This window comes from Notechis scutatus, chromosome 2 (genome assembly GCF_049901735.1).
Source record: "Notechis scutatus isolate UNSWTSFEM ecotype Mainland chromosome 2, rNotScu1.2, whole genome shotgun sequence".
Taxonomy (NCBI): Eukaryota; Metazoa; Chordata; class Lepidosauria; order Squamata; family Elapidae; genus Notechis; species Notechis scutatus.
The window spans coordinates 43,133,170-43,144,235 of NC_142010.1; positions in this window are offsets into that span (position 1 = coordinate 43,133,170).

Here is an 11,066-nt window from a genome sequence, read left to right on the forward strand (position 1 = left end):
AAGAACACAAGTATATAAAAGTCCAACAGTTTCTTTTTCATCCAATGATTTTGTTTCAGGTAATGTTAGGTAGCATTATACTTAGCCACAAAGGGAGAAGAGGCACGTTTGTAAGTCAACAGCTGACCCAAATAGAGATTTGTATGCCCACATGGAAAAAAAACTGAAAGTGACTATGGAAGCCCCATCTCCTTCTCCATTGACCCACCCTGTACCCTGTACCCCAACTACTATCAACACCATGTAAAATTATGTCATCCTAATTCCTCAAGTGTCCAACCCTTAGTTAATATGTGGCTGTAGGTTGCTTTCATACTTTTTGCTTGTTTGTTTGCATGCAACACACACTGTGTGTATTCAAATTTAGGTTATTTAATACATGATTGATGGTATATGACAAATTTCAATGATTACATACGAAAAGGCAGCATAGAAGAAGATAAGAAAGACCATTATTTGGTGATTACCAAAGCACTCGGAAAAAAAAAATCTGCAAGTGAGAATTATTGATCACTGGGCAAAGTCATGGGATTGCTGGTTACTGTGGCCTTTGCCCTTTCTCCAAATGGTTAAGCACATTTTTATTGTACTGTATGTTCAGTAGCCTCAACCAATGTTGGCTTATCAAAAAAGTTTACATACTCTGACAGTTATTGTTGAGGTAATTCCCCGTTAGGAGAATGAGCGCATACAGGGAGACGTATTTGAAAGAAGTGTTTGAATAATACACACACAGTACACAAATACACTGTACAGTAAATGTAGGTTTTTACTTCCACAAAAGGTTTAAGCAAAGTCCAAAATAAACAATCCAAAGTCATTCACAGGTAAATCAGTCAGTTTTCAATCCAGGGATATCCAAATATCAAAGTCCAGTGTCAAAAAACAGTTCAGTAACAGACTTACATTAAATCCAGTAATATCAGTCAATTAGAAGAAATGGAGGAACGGCAATACTTTCCAACAGAAGGAAACAGAGATACTCACTCAGACACACTCTCTTCTGAGACTAAGACTAAAACAATCCAGGTTTCTGGCTCCATCTTATGGCTGTTTGAAAAACCACACCCAATTGCAGTTTTTGCAATCTCTTAAAGACATAGTACTAAAATGTTTATCCTGGTTTATATATTTCTAACACAAATACCTGTTAGGTGACTTATATTCCTAACAGTTATTTAAGGTTCTTGTTGGTTCTTCAGAAATTCAAGTAGACAGTTCATTCTCTCCCTCTTTGTTTCCTGTCATCATTAGAATGAACTGTATCCCAATCTAAATAAATCAAAGGGTAATTGATCCCTTTCACTCTGTGAAGAATGATTGGAGAGGAGGTATAATTTGAGAGATGCTAGTATCAACAGCAACAATAATTATAATAAATAAGAAAAGTTAAACAGCACTACAATACAGAATAGACCTGGAAAGGACCTTGCAGGTTTTCTAGTTCAACCCTCTGTTCAAGCAGGAGATCCTATGTCATTTAAACCAGGTGTCCCCAACCGCCGGTCCGCGGACCGGTACCGGTCCGCGGAACAAGTCTTACCGGGCGCTGGTTGCTGGCGCCGCCATCTTTGGTAAAAAGTGCTTCCGGTGAGCTTTTCCGGTAGAAAGCTCACCGGAAGCACTTTTCAAAAAGATGGCGGCTCAGCGCTTCGGTGAGCTTTTCCGGGTAGAAAGCCATTTCTACCCGAAAAGCTCACGAAGCTAGGCGCCATCCATCTTTTTGATGAAAAAGTGCTTCCGGTGAGGTCACCGGAAGCACTTTTTGTCAAAAAGATGGCGGCGCCCAGTTGATGCCAGTACCGGGCCGCGGCGTCAAAAAGGTTGGGGATCCCTGATTTAAACAAATGGGTAGACTGTCCAGTCTCTTCTTAAAAGGTTCCAGTGATGAAGCACCCACAACTCCTGAAGGAAAGCTGTTCTACTGGTCAATTGTTCTCACTGTTAGGAAGTTTCTCCTTAATTCTAGGCACAAAGTGAAAATTTGTAGTATCACTTCTTGGACCTTACTTCTTAGAGATATGTGACCACAAACAGCCTTTTTTGGAAATCAAAACAGAAGCATCAATCTTATGAGTTTAAAAAAAAAATATTAAAAATAACAGAAAAGGATGTACTTTTAGTGACTAAAGTGCCCAAGCAATCCTTCCTAGATGGAATAAAGCATTTAATCCTGATAAACTCACAAATAGCTTCTCAGCCATTAATTTGAGGAGATTGGATACAGATAAAAAAATGGATAAGACCCGATGGAGAAAGAATTTAAAATGGAGCAAAAGGAGTTTTAAAAAAAACTTATGGCATGTATTTTGTTATTTATTTGGCTGCCCAACAGACAAATTGCAACTGTGGGTAGCTAAGGTAGGATTAAAAACAAGAACAAACTAAACTATAAATATAAAAACTGTACAGCAAAATATAAAACAGTGCAAACTGAAGCCTAACCAACATGATCAACTATCCAATCCTTTTACCAGACAGGCACATTTAACCTCAGTGCTCAGAGGTAAAGCAAAAAAATAAAAATAAAATAAAGCCTTACGGAAGATTTTCCAAATCTTTGTGATATGCTACTAATTGTAACTGCCAGATGATGTTGAAGAGAAGTGGGAGGAGATCAAGACATGAGTGATCATGAGCAGATATTCCCGATCCAGGAAAATGTGCAATTAGTGTGCAAGTTGTACAAAGATAACTTGAACCCAGCAAGCACCACATCTTCAATCGGGTCAAATAAAACCCACAAATTGTCCAACAGTTCTATCTAGGGAGTAAAACCACATACTAAATTAACTTAAGAGATCTATGGATATTGGAAGAATGGGGCTAAACCCCACAGTTTAAATTGACTCAAAGCCTGTTAATCCCCTGCAGACCCCCATAATCTCCAAATACTATGAAAGGAACTTGGTCATATAATATGTTTGGTCAAGAATAGAGGTATGTAACTGTTTATTATCAACACATTTAACTCTGGGCTGATAGACAATAACATTAAAAATAATTTATGCCACCAGATAAAGACCGAATGCACCAATTATCACATTAAACAAGAGGAAAACCTTCTAAGCACCAATTCCACCCGCGCTTTTTACAATTTTGTAAACAACAAACTAAAAGACTCAAGGTCCATCCCACCCCTGATAGGACCTGATGGTAAAGACTGCAACGATGACACCATTAAAGCCAACATCTTTAACACATTCTTCGGCTCAGTATTTGTAAACAGCAATGGATCATGCCCAGTATTTCCTAGCCGTACCACAGATAACCACAATGATCTAATACATATCGATTTTACAGAAGACAATGTTGAAAAAGCACTACGCAATATAAAACCATCTCTATCTATTCGACCGGATGGAATATGTGCCTACTTCTTAAAAAAGCTATCCACTGCCATAGCCAAACCTCTAAGCATAATCCTTGAAAAATCTTTCAGGACCAGCTCCTTGCCTAACCTATGGTCACAAGCCACAGTCATCCCCATCTTCAAAAAGGGAGACCCAAGCCTAGTTGAAAATTACAGACAAATCTCCTTATGCTGCGTCACCTGTAAAGTCATGGAATCAATTATTAACCAATCCATCATCCTCCACTTCGAGACAAACAACCTACTCTCCAATAAACAATTTGGTTTCAGAAAAAAACTATCCTGTAATCTGCAACTCTTACACTGCAAAAACATATGGACGACACAACTCGACCAGGGCAAAGCAATAGACGCAATCTACATAGACTTCTGTAAAGCCTTTGATTCAGTGGTACACGACAAACTACTCCTAAAAATAAAATCCTATTGTATCTCTGGACAACGGCATAACTGGATAGAAGCATTCCTGTCAAACAGACAACAAATGGTCAAAATTGGGAGCGTCCTATCAAATTCTGTACCTGTCAATAGTGGTGTCCCCCCAAGGCAGTGTTCTAGGACCAACTCTCTTCATACTCTACATAAATGACCTCTGTGATCATATTAAGAGCAATTGCGTTCTTTTGCTGATGATGTAAAGCTGTTCAATACCACAGACAATACTGCTACCCTACAAAAAGATCTTGACTATGTATCAGAATGGTCAAACAAATGGCAACTTCAAATCTCAACAAATAAATGCTCTGTCTTACATATTGGCAAAAAAAATCAGAAAATAAAATACAAGCTGAATAGTCAAGATCTCGTTGATGACCCAAGCTCTGTAAAGGACCTTGGAATACTCACCTCTAATGATCTAAGTGCTAGAGCCCACTGCAACTACATAGCCAAAAAGGCATTAAGAGTTGTTAACCTAATCCTACGTAGCTTTTTCTCTGGTAATATCACACTATTAACTAGAGCATACAAAACATTTGCTAGACCAATACTCGAATACAGTTCATCAGTCTGGAACCCACATTACGTATCTGATATTAGCACAATTAAGAAAGTCCAGAAATATTTCACAAGAAGAGTTCTCCACTCCTCTACTCATTGTAGAATACCTTATGCCACCAGACTTGAAATTCTAGAACTAGAAAACCTTGAATTACGCCGTCTTCGGTCTGATTTAAGCATGGTATATAAAATCATACATTGCAATGTCCTACCTGTCAATGAATACTTCAGCTTCAATCATAACAATACAAGAGCACACAATAGATACAAACTCAAAGTTAACCGCACCAAACTTGATTGCAGGAAATACGACTTCAGCAATAGAGTGGTCAATGTCTGGAATACTCTACCCGACTCTGTAGTTTCTTCCCCAAACCCCAAAAACTTTAACCTTAGACTGTCTACTATTGACCTCACCCCTTTCCTAAGAGGTCTGTAGGGGGCATGCATAAGCGCACCAACGTGCCTACCGTCTCTGTCCTATTGTTTCTCTTATTCTTGTTTTATTTTTCTTATATGTACCCATTTCATGTATTCACAACTAAGTATACACTTATACTTGTATATCTTGTAAACAATTGGCAAATCAAATAAATAAATAAAAATAAAATAAAAATGTAAGAGTAAATTGTGTGTGTGTGTGTGTGTGTGTGTGTGAGAGAGGGGGGGCTGGAGTGGGGGGGGGTGCCACCCATTTCTTCCTTTTCCCCCGCCCGCTGCTGACTGGAGATTGTCCCAGATCAGCCGTGTGTGTGCGTGTGTGTGTAACAATGCTATCATGTTTCCCCCTAGTTCTTCTTTCCTCTGCTGGTAGATGCTTCTTTTCTTCTTTTGGGGAAAAAATATTACGGTTCCTTTTCCTACAAACTATGGAAATTGGAAGGTAAAAAAAAAATCAGGATGATGGCTTTATCTTTGTGAGTGTGTTTGTATTTCTGCATTTGTATGCATGTGAAAGAAAAAGAAATAGGAAGGGAGAGAAAGAGAGAAAACTGTGCTATTATTTTTAATTGTTTCTCTTAGCTGTTTTCCTGGAATTTGTAGATATGAAGCAACAAACGGAATGGTTTATAGTAGTTTATTTTCTTCGTACAGTAAATCAGCAAACACAGTAGACTCAAACAAGATTGATGCTGGAAGCAACCGCCTTAACCATACTCCTCCCGTTCTATCCCCTCCCTTAACCAGTTTAACTGCTTGCCGATTATCCCTTACAGCAGGGATTCCTCCTCACGTTCTGTTGCAACTCCTTTCCACCACTCCTTTCGTCACCTCAGTCCATCCCAGATAAACAAGCTGGCTGGTTAGAGTATTCCCTCCCCCTCTCTTTAGATTAAACTCTCTTCTATACTATTCAGCCTCTAAACTACTCGGCTGACATTGATGATGTTTTTCTTTTGATGAGGCTATCTCTTCTCCCACCCACAATCACGCTGCTGTCAGGCAAGGATTCCATGGAGCTCAACAGTTAATATTTTACATTGTCCCTACACTACATCTAGAGTGATTTTACTGCTTTTCTTTTGCCCAGGGCTACCACATATTTTTCAGGTATTTACATCAATGTCTAGTCCAGAGCATAAATATGTGTGTGTTTATTTTGTACATTAGGTTGCATAAGTCCAGCTTAATATGCTATTCCTCGTATGTGATATTTTGTATACATACAGAAAAAGAAGCACTCTTATGATCTTATGACTTAGGCTTGCTGTAAAACATTAGCCATAATAATTGCTGTTTTGAACAATATGCAGGTTATATTACATGAATGGCTATTTTATATGTGAAATTATGAAATAAATTTGAGTGGAGATCCTGGGAAAGTGTCAGAATAACAGAATAACACTTAGAGGCACCTTGGGGGAAGCCTATACCATTTCAGAGAAATGGCTGTCCAGTCTTTTCTGAAAAAAACTTCCAGTGACTGACCACCCAGAACTTCTGGAGACAGGCAGTTCCACTGGTTAATTGTTCTCACTGTCAGGAAGTTTCTCCTTAGTTTTAGGTTGTTTCTCTCTTTGTTCAGTTTACATCCATTGCTTCTTGCTTGCATTCTGCTTGGGAAATTTATTTTATTTATTTATTTATTTTATTTGTCAATTGCTTACAAGATAATAGGTATAAGTAAAAACATAGTTATGAATACATGGATACATATAAGAAAAATAAAATAAAAAATTTAGGACAGGGACGGTAGGCATGTTGGTGCACTTATGCACACCCCCTACAGGCCTCTTAGGAAGGGGATGAGGTCAATAGTAGACAGTCTAAGGTTAAAGTTTTTGGGGTTTGGGGAAGAAACCACAGAGTCAGGTAGAGTATTCCAAACATTGACCACTGTTGCTGAAGTCGTATTTCCTGTAATCAAGTTTGGTGCGATTAACCTTGAGTTTGTATCTATTGTTTGCTCTTGTGTTGTTATGGTTGAAGCTGAAGTATTCATTGACAGGTAGGACATTGCAATGTATGATTTTATATACTATACTTAGATCGGACCGAAGGCGGCATAGTTCTAGATTTTCTAGGTCTAGAATTTCAAGTCTGGTGGCATAAGGTATTCTGCAATGAATTGAGGAGTCGAGAGCTCTTCTTGTGAAATATTTCTGGACTTTCGCAACTGTGTTAATATCAGATACATAATGTGGGTTCCAGACTGATGAGCTGTATTTGAGTATTGGTCTAGCAAATGTTTTCTATGCTCTAGTTATTAGTGTAATATTACCAGAGAAAAAGCTATGTAACATTAGGTTAACAACTCTTGATGCCTTTTTGGCTATGTAGTTACAGTGGGCTCTAGCACTTAGGTCATTTGAGATGAGAACTCCAAGATCCTTGACAGAGTTTGGATCATCAACAAGGTCTTGACTACTCAACCTGTATTTTATTTTCTGATTATTTTTTTTGCCAATATGTAGGGCAGAGCATTTATTTGTTGAGATTTGAAGTTGCCATTTGTTTGACCATTCTGATACACAGTCGAGATCTTTTTGAAGGGTAGCAGTATTGTCTGTGGTGTTGAATAGCTTTACATCATCATCGAAGAGAACGCAGTTGCTCTTAATATGATCACAGAGGTCATTTATATAGAGTATGAAGAGGGTTGGTCCTAGAACACTGCCTTGGGGGACATCAATGTTGACAGGTACTGAATTTGATAGGATGCTCCCAATTTTGACCATTTCTTGTCTGTTTGACAGGAATGCTTCTATCCAGTTATGCAGGTGTCCAGAGATACCGTAAGATTTTAGTTTTAGGAGTAGTTTCTCGTGTACCACTGAATCAAAGGCTTTACAGAAGTCTATGTAGATTGTGTCTATTGCTTTGCCCTGATTGAGTTGTGTAGTCCATATGTTTTTGCAGTGTAAGAGTTGCAGATTACATGATAGTTTTTTTTCCTAAAACCAAATTGTTTATTGGAGAGTAGGTTGTTTGTCTCGAAGTGGAGGATGATGGATTGGTTAATAATTGATTCCATGACTTTACAGGTGACGCAGCATAAGGAGATTGGTCTGTAATTTTCAACTAGGCTTGGGTCTACCTTTTTGAAGATGGGGATGACCGTGGCTTGTGACCATAGTTTTGGCAAGGAGCTGGTCCTAAAAGATTTTTCAAAGATTATGCTTAGAGGTTCGGCTATGGCAGTGGGTAGCATTTTTAAGAAGTAGGCATATATTCCGTCTGGTCCAATAAATAGAGATGGTTTCAAGATTGCACAGTGCTTTTTCAACAAAATCGATATGTATTAGATCAGAGGTCTCATTCTCGTGGCCTGCGGGCCAATTGCGGCCCGCAGGATGATATCCTGTGGTCCCCACCATGATATGAAAGTATAACATTTGAGGATATTTTTTTAACAATGTTTTTTGTGGAATCCCTTATGCGGCCCAGCCTCACCCAGCCTCTGCCTCCAGTGGCCCCAAGGTAAATTGAGTTTGAGACCCCTGTATTAGATCATTGTAGTTGTCTGTGGTTCGACTAGGAAATACTGGGCATGATCCTGAGCCAAAGAATGTGTTAAAGAGGTTGGCTTTAATAGTGTCATTGTTGCAGTCTTTACCATTAGGTCCTTTCAGGGTGGGATGGACCTTGAGTCTTTTAGTTTGTTGTTTACAAAATTGTAGAAAGCGCGGGTGAAATTAGTGCATAGAAGGTTTTCTTCTTGTTTAATGTGATAATTGGTGCATTCAGTTTTTATCTGGTGACATAAATTTTTGTATAGGCTTCTGAAGTTGGCAACGTGACCAGATTTGTTTTTCTGCCAAAGTGATTTCTTTATGGATTGAAGCTTCCTTATTGTTTGGGGTAATTTGTTTTTTCTGGTTTTGGGAGTTGTTAATCGTACATATAGTTTGATGACTCTTTTGACTTCAAGTAAAAATATGTTGTAATGGTCTTCTACAGTATTGCATCCAGAGAATAGAAATTGCCAATCAAGGGATGAGAAATCGTTGTTTATAAGATCATAGTTGCCTTTTTTGAAGTTATAATTGGGGCTTTTGTTGTTGTGATGATTTTTGTGTGGACGTATGTTGAGACAAAAGTCAGTCATGTTGTGGTCACTGTTGGAAAAGGGTTCTTTAATTTGTATTCCGTAAATTGAATTCAAACTATTGCAGAAGATGAGATTGAGGCAGTTGTTAAATCTAGTGTTGTTGGTTACTAGTTGTAGAAGGTTGCATGTGTGGGTTCAGTTGTACATTCATTAAGGGTTCAGTTAATATGAGGTAGATTGAAGTCACCAAGAAAGATAAAAGCGTGTGGGCAGGATGCTGCCCATGCTAGTAGTGTATTTAGCTTGTTTGCCTGTTCGATGTCATAATCAGGGGCTCTGTAACATAGTAAGAACCGAAATGTGATATTGAAGGACTGTTCACAGACGATGGTCTCAGGAATAGCAAGCTCCTGGGTAACTTGGATGTTTTTTTAGATGTAGGGACATTTATAGAAGATAGCAACACCACCTCCTCTACGGATTTCACGATCTGATTGGTAAACATGATAGTCTCTTACTGTGGTACTGGAGTCAGGGAGAGATGCATTGAACCATGTTTCACAGACGGATATAATGTCGAATTTAGCCGTATTTAGTAAGAGGAGAAATTCAGGTATTTTATTTACAAGGCTTCTTGCATTGAATAGCTTGCATTTAAGGCCAGTTGTGGTTGGAATAGAGGTAGTTAGGGGCGTGCATGCCTAGTTTTGAGTGATGGTGGATTGGATGGGGTGGGGTTGGATGTGGAGTTGTGGGTTGTGTGACTTTCTTTTGATTCAATCAGCTCTGTAGTCAATGTATAGATCCTTTTCTCCATTGTCTAGATGATTTTTGAGTTCTGCGCAGAGTTCACGGGAGTGGATTCTTTGCAGTATGGATAAATCTGGTCTTGAGTGAAGTTTTTGTGGTTGGGATTGGTTTTTGCAATGGCATTTATTGTATGAATGAATATGCATTTGCTGGACTCATTTTTGCATACAACTCTACAAAATTTTGGGGCCACAGAGCCGTCATTGTATTTGTACCCATGGCCATCTCTGGTTATTTCAATGATATCTTCAGGAGAGATGTTTGTTGTATTTGAGTTGCTTATGATATCATGAACTTTGGTGATGTCATCTGATTCGTTGGAGTCTTCGAGACCAAATAATATGGCATTTGGACGTTTCTGTTCATGTTCCATGGTGTCTCTGATGAGTAAGGAGATATTATTTGTGCAATTATTTGAAGGGATAGTAATTGTTTGTGCTTGTGGTTTGGTAGTTATTTTTGGTTGTAGTTGTGATTTTAGTTGAGGTAGTGGTTGTGGTTGTTGTGGGATCTGATTTTGAGCTGATAGGTACTCACTTATCTGTGCTGTATTTTTTTTTCAAGAGAAATTAGGCTTGCTTGTATAGTTGTTTCAAAACGTGTTGCTAAGCGTTCTTCTATTGATTGAATGAGTGATTCTGTGCTTTCAACTCTGTCAGGTAGGGTATTCAGTTTCTTTAGCTTAGGAGAACATGATGGACATAGATAAAAGAATGTATCTGAATTTTGAACGATATCAGCTAGGCTTTTGTTTGCGTTTAAAAAGGCAGGTTGGGGTAGATTATCGCATAGGTGGCATTTGATGTAAATTTCGCTTTCATTGATGGTTTCAAGACATTTGAAACATGTGCAGGAGTCTGGGAAGTCATAGGTAGAGATATGTTTCTTTTGTTTTGGTTTGGAGTTTTTGGCTGGCATAGTCAATGGCAATAGTACCGTAATCAATTACAATAGCTTGTTAATGTGATAGGTAGACAGTTACTTAATGAATGTTGGTAATTAATAAATGTTAATTGATACGTTAGAGAACAAATCAAAAGTAAGTTTACTTATTACTAAAAATCAATCAATCAATCAATTGGTTCTTCAAATCACTCTAATCAAATAATTTTGCTAAGCAACAAACAGTCTAATTTATTACAGTAATTACAAAACACACTGGTCAATTAAATTCACTAAATCATTGATTTTACTAATCAGATATTCAGTAATTACACTATATGCACTCAATCATACTAAGCAATAAAAACAAAAGATCAATTGATCATATGATAAAATTAATTATTTTAAAGAAATTGATTTTTTGAAATAATGAAAGTAATGAAGTAGTATGAACCAGTATTGAGAGTTGGTAAGTAAAGGATTATTGCTTTGCTTTGTTTTGCTTAGCTG